The sequence below is a fragment of the Astyanax mexicanus genome, chromosome 6 (assembly GCF_023375975.1).
Source record: "Astyanax mexicanus isolate ESR-SI-001 chromosome 6, AstMex3_surface, whole genome shotgun sequence".
NCBI classification, from domain to species: Eukaryota; Metazoa; Chordata; class Actinopteri; order Characiformes; family Acestrorhamphidae; genus Astyanax; species Astyanax mexicanus.
Window position 1 is genome coordinate 46521409 of NC_064413.1, and position 6861 is coordinate 46528269.

The 6861-nt window shown below is 35.8% G+C and overlaps 1 protein-coding gene across 8 annotated transcripts in view; it reads left to right on the top strand.

The window, feature by feature from the left end:
- LOC103047438 (RALY RNA binding protein like) overlaps positions 1–3509 on the top strand; it is a 280689-nt gene extending 277180 nt beyond the window's left edge. For all 8 annotated transcript variants that reach the window (XM_022673402.2, XM_022673403.2, XM_049480159.1 and 5 more), the window contains one exon: positions 315–3509. The gene's annotated coding sequence lies outside the window, so the exon portion shown is untranslated. The remainder of the gene's footprint in view (positions 1–314) is intronic.
- The last annotated feature ends 3352 nt before the right edge of the window (positions 3510–6861 follow it).

The window sequence follows — 6861 nt, forward strand, 5'->3', positions numbered from 1 at the left end:
TTAGTTTGTTTTGGCAGTTTCCCAGAAAGAAATTAAGCTTAGTCTTAGTTTAACGTAGGGAAATACAGACTAGGCTTAATCCCTGTCCGGGAAACTGATTCAGTGTATTTATAAATGTCTAATCTCCTTATTTCCCTACAGACTGATGATCTGATCATATGATTCATATGCAGTGTATAGAAATTAACCAGATCAACCCAAAACATGCATCCTGGTTTCATGGCTGTTAGACGAGGGTTAGATTGCAAGTAAGAAGCATGAAATTCAAATTTGTCACAAAACTGTGTGCTATGAGAAGTCTTTTCTTTTGCCAGGCCGCGTGAAAAGGGAAATCAGCGCTGCTTTGAACAGTCCCGGGGGGGTGAAGACGGAAGACACGGAACTGTGAAGGAGCCAAAAAAAAAAGAGAAAAGAAAAGAAAAGAAAAAAGAACTCATGACTCCTCTTTCAGAGAGACAATGCAGCAGCGTGATTGGTCCCGGTGAGAGGAGAAGCAGAGCGTGTTCACGGACAAATCTCTCACCGCCATTCAGCATCTGTTGCTCAACATTTCACAGGCCTTCATTTGAATAACTTCAAATATTCATCCAGCTGAGGTCAGAGCCCAGCGCTGCTTGTGTGGAGTGAAAATAAAGGACTGAGAGCTGACCGTACGCTTCTTACCGTGGTTTTAAACATACAGTACCGTTTGTTGTGACATTATACGATGCATAATGTTTTATGGTTTGTTTAATGGTTTATTTAGTCGAGTATCGGTCCGGCCCAGGCTGCTGTTTTATGTCCATTAAATGTGGAATTGAATGAAAGTCCTGTGTGATGATCTGTGTTAATCTATTGGCTCGCCTGCGTGAAAAAGGAATACAGTGTTTAAGAGAATTCAATAATGGCATTAAGAGAAGAACTACGTTTCCCAGAACCCAGATTTACTGTTCTCCTCCAGCCTGTGTGTTTTATGTTGCAGCACACTGAGGACTGCTCCGCTCTGCAGACTGCATTCAGACTACAGCAGCTGCTACTGAGGCTTTCCTCCAGCCCTCCAGCCCATACTACCATTTGTCTGTCTTCATCACATCTTATCATCTATCTCTCTCTCTCTCTCTCTCTCTCTCCTTCTCTCTGTCTCTCTCTCAATCTCTTTCTATCCCAAACTCTCTCTATCTCAAACTCTCTATCTCCCTCCCTTACATACAATTACAACAACAGAACTTGAGATTTTTACAGGATTAAAAATTATAAATATTATTAATGATTAATAATTAAGAAATAAGAGTTTGGAGACTTTATAAATGTGTAATAAAAAGCAATAAATCAGTAATATTAGAAATGAGTTAATTAAATAATTTATATTGTGTGGTTTTGTCCACACTTGTATCTCTCCCTTTCTCTTTCTCTCTCTCTCTCTCTCTCTCTCTCGCTATCTCTCTATCTGTCTGTCTGTCTGTCTGTCTTCATCAAATCTTACCATCTTTCTCTATCTCAATCTTTATCTTACCCTCTCTTTTTCTCCCTCTCTCTCCCTCTCTCTCTGTCAGCCTCTTTCTCTCTCTCTCTCTCTCTCTATCTATCTATCTAGCTAGCAATCTCTCATTCTCTACCTACCCGTCTGTCCAACCTATAGTATATCTATCATTTCAACTCTGTCACTACGACTATCTGTCCGTCCATCTATCTATCTATCTCCTATACCTATACCTCTTATCTCCTGTCTATCTATCTATATCTTTCTCTCTCTCTCTCAGTCTCTCTATCTTTATCTCAACCTCCCTCTCTCTATCTTTCTCTCAATCTCTCAATATTTCTCTCAATGTTCCTCTCTCTCTAACTTTCCCTCTCACACCCTCTATCTATCTATCTATCTATCTATCTATCTATCTATCTATCTATCTATCTAAGCTTTACTTCTCCACTCTTTCTCCTGCTTTTTCTCCTCTTTTTCTGGGTCTATAGCAGTGCTGTGTCATCATCACTTCAGGTGCTGCGCTGTCCTCGTGCGGAAGCTTTCAGTAATGGTGTTCACTTTAATGTTTTATCGTTCACGCTCCATTAATCTAAAGATGTCCAAACAGTGGGTTTGTTTCCTGAGCCAACGCTGCACCTGCTCATACAGACAAACTTCCCCCAGACTATTCCCCATCCAGCCCAGACCGAGCTCAGCCTGCACGTCCAGAAATCTAGCCCAAAGACTTTCAGCGCCGTACTGCCATACCCACCATATTCACCATACCACCCATACCCCACATATTCACCATGTTCACCATACTCACCATATTCACCATACCCACCATATTCACCATATTCACCATACCCACCATATTCACCATTCCACCCATACCCCACATATTCACCATATTCACCATGTTCACCATACTCACCATATTCACCATACCCACCATATTCACCATATTCCCCATATTCACCATACCCACCATATTCACCATATTCACCATACCCACCATATTCACCATACTCACCATATTCACCATACCCCACATATTCACCATATTCACCATGTTCACCATACTCACCATATTCACCATACCCACCATATTCACCATATTCCCCATATTCACCATACCCACCATATTCACCATATTCACTCTCTCCTGCTGCTGTAGGTTCAGGAGGCATGCCATTTATGAATTATCTGTCGTCATGTTCGTCCTCAGTTAAATCAGTACGTCATGATCTGTGACCGTTCCCAGGCTGTCTGGTAGTATGTTTAACTACAGTATCTGTGCCGTTCAATTATTGTGCATAGCTGTGTTTTGAGGAATCCAAGTGACATATACAGAGTTCAGACACACTTTTTTTTACGTGTTTGTCGCCAGGAAAACACGTTAAAATAGACGACGAAGCGCAATCACACCACGTTTCAGTTCTCACGGCTTTCATGCGCTATACAGTACATTATTATCTACCTTGATAATGAACTATAAGCTCTATTTTTGTATGGCACACTTTGATTGATTGGAGAGAAAAAAAATGGCTTTAGAAAGTTCAGCTTCTTCTTCTCTTTCTTTCTTTGTTTCCTGATGATCTAACTATGCCTCTGCTTCTGGCTTCTGTATAATGTACTCTAATGGAGAATGTGAGGAAACGGATGTAAACAAGTTTAAAAAATAAAAATACTAATCCTTGTGGTGAACCACATTGAAGGTAGTTTCACATTGTGGGGAAAGTATGTGTTTATTCACTCATGATTTTGTTTTTTTTGTTGTTTTTTTAATCTAATGTCTCAGAGAATATGAAGATTATATACAGTCTATGGTCGAACACTGGTCCCCTGAAAGGCACAAGGATACTTTAATTATTGAATTGAATTAAAAAAAAAAAAATCAACATGTTGTATAGAAATGTAAACTATTTGTAAAGCTATTTTTTATGAAACGCATGTTTATTATTGGTTCAATGTATTTTTTGGTTTCTTTTCAGTTGTCGCATTTGTTGTATGGCTTTAGGCTCCATTGCATAGGAACAGAGCACTATTAAAATCATTGTATGTGAAGCTATTAGTGTGTCTTCTGTTGCAGCACGCTACGAGCACAGCACTGCGGAGGAACCGCAGCCAAGAACCCTTATTTTAAGATTCATGAATCACACTCCGTGGCATTTCCCCTGGAACGAGGGAATAAGGCTTGTTAGTGATATTACTGCTCCAGAATATTACAGCCTGAATAGTCAGATCTGCTCTGTTTATGTGATTAGTCATGACAGGGTGAGGAATTTGTGTCGTTCTGAATAGAAATAGGAAATGCAGCTCTAATATTATGGGGGAAAGAAAAACACTGCAGGATTATTTACTCGCTCTGATTACTCAACACTAGTTGTCATGCATTTTGGCTTATTCTCCTCCACCAGTCTTACACGCTGCTTTTGGATAATTTATGCCTTTACTCCTGGTACAGAAAATCAAGCAGTTCAGCTTGGTTTGATGGCTTGTGATCATCCATCTTTCTCTTGATTATACTGCAGGATTATTTACTCACTCTGATTACTCAACACTGAGAGAGGGATGTTTAGTACACTACAAGTCAAAAGTTGTGTTTATTTTTTTCATTGTAAATTTAATACTGAAGACTATATTAAAGCTATACAGGAACACATGCAGAATTATTCTGTAAACAAAAAAGTGTTAAACAAACCAGAATATGTGTAATACCTTAGATTCTTCAAAGATGCATGTTTCTTTTTAAGGACAGATTTGCACACTATTGGTATTTTAATCTCATGCTCTGTATTCCAAGACTAGTCTTAATGCTTGTCCAGGAAATGGCCATATATACAGCTCTGGAAAAAAATAAGAGACCACTTTAGTTACTGAATCAGTTTCTCTGAATTATCTATTTATAGGTATATGTTAGAATAAAATGAACATTGTTGTTTAATTATATAAACTACAGACAACATTTCTCCCAAATTCCAAATAAAATTATGGTCATTTAGAGCATTTATTTGCAGAAAATTAGAAATGGCAGAAATAACAAAAAAGATGCAGAGCTTTCAGACCTCAAATAATGCAAAGAAAACAAGTTCATTTTCATAAAGTTTTAAGAGTTCAGAAATCATAATTTGTATTTTAATCACAGTTTTCATGCATCTTGGCATGTTCTCCTCCACCAGTCTTACACACTGCATTTGGATCATTTTATGCCACTCCAGGTGCAAAAAATCAAGCAGTTCAGCTTGATTTGATGGTTTGTCATCATCCATCTTCCTCTTGATTATATTCCAAAGATTTTCAATTTGGTAAAATCAAAGAAAGTCATACGTTTTAAGTGGTCTCAGAGCTGTATATTGTTGTAATTAATAGACTAATATACATGAAATAATGAAGGGTTGCGTTTTTCAAGAAATGTGTATTAAAGTATACAGTCTTTTTAGCAAAATTTTCCCAGATCCTAATTAAACCTAAACCTGAACTATGTAGGTTTGTGTAATTTGAAGTAATGAAATATACTTCTGCTTAAGATTTTTATAAACCTTTCTTAACCTTTAAAAAACACTTTTATTGTGGTCATTTCTGCTGCTGCTGCTTCAGCTCAGCCAATCAGCTCTCCTTCCTGCCCCACCTCTAAACCCATACATCACCCAGTGCATCTCCCAAATTACCCTTCCCATTTTTTAGCCTTTTTCAAATTTGAGCTGAAGGTGGAATCAGTTAAAATAAGAGGGTTTAGTGCCCCTTTAAGGACTAGAGTCTCAAAATGAAAACTCAACTATTTAAAATTTTGGACTAAGAGTCTCTTAAGTTTCATGCTGTAATTTACTGTTTTATTTGGGACAGTCTGTGCACTCTAATAGCTCGATATGTAACAAATCTATTAATTCACGCTTTATTCATAATCAAATAAATCCTCTCTCGCTGGAAGCCCAGAAAACCAAACTGAAGCTCTCTTATTTTGAAAACATCAGAGGGAAGAACCAGAACAAAAAAACTTGCAACAATTAAAGTAAAAGAGGTCTAGGATGAGCAAAAAGATGACCTTTAAAAAAGTTACATTGTAATAAAAGGTCCAAATGTTTGGAGAGTTGTTTTATGATTTGGCATTTCTGATCCATAAGAAACCATCTAATATAAGACAGGAACTTTACAACATATAGTGGAAAGCCTTCCCAGAGGACTATAGGCTGTTTCCCCTGGAGAAAAAAATATATATACTTAATTGTACTTTAAACTTATTGAGAAATATCTAAGTATGCTGTAAATATACTAACAGATTTATGTGCTTACATAAAATATATTAAAACTACATTAACATTTCATCAAATGTTTGAAAGTGAACTTTGATCATACTTTTTTAAAAAGTACAATATAGTGTATTTTAAATAAATAGACTACTATGAAGTACAGTTTTAGTTTAATGTAATTCAATAAACTTCTAAAATACTTATTTCGAATATAATTTTGTAAATTTTTAGCAAAGTGTGTTTAAAACAACTATGCGTCAGGTAACTTTTTAAAAAGTAAATTAAATAGCTACATTTATAAACATTTTAAGTTAATTTGTAACAGGCTAAAAATTGTAGTACAGTATATTCAAATATATATTTTTATACCCAACCCCAAGTATAGTAGAAGGGCACTATTTACAAAAGACAGGAACAAGAAGCATATTTGTACTCTAATGTAAATAGATCACATATATTTAACATCAATTCTTAGTACATTTCTTCAAATATATTCTGTGTATAATAGTGATACAATTGTAATACTCATTAATTATGAGTATTATAAATTTAATTTAATAAGCATATTTAAAATATGGGGTTACAAACATGTAGTAGTATATATATGTTTAAATGTTACTTAAGTATCTTTAAAATAGTTCAATTTTAGTATTTTTAATTAAACTAAACACAATTTAAAAAATTAGACTTTTGTACTATTTTTTCATACAATTAAAGTGTAATAGGTACAAAAGAAAGCTGTTCCATATTAGATTTATTTTCTTTAAATATACTGATTAATAATGTGGCTAAAAGTTAACTTTTTTAGTGCACTATAGCATAATAATGCTTAGTATAGTGCATACTTTAATCTATTTTATTTTTTCACTAGGGTCTCCATATTGATCCAGATTAAGCATTTGAGAAACAGGTTTCTACAAACTTCTGGACGTATAGTCTATAGAGAAATATTAAAGAGAGAGCGCAGTTGTTGATCTGGCTTTGAGATGTTCACCTTTAGCGGTGAGCAGACGTGGAATAAAACAGCGTAGTGGTGAACAGATGGCAAGTGTAATGTTCCTAATTCATCAACATTAAATGCAGCATGCAGGGGTCAATGGGGGCCAATGGCCAAATCACAGGTAATTGGTTGCCTGTACTAATTTTGTCCTGTTTTCCGTGACGCCAGCCAAC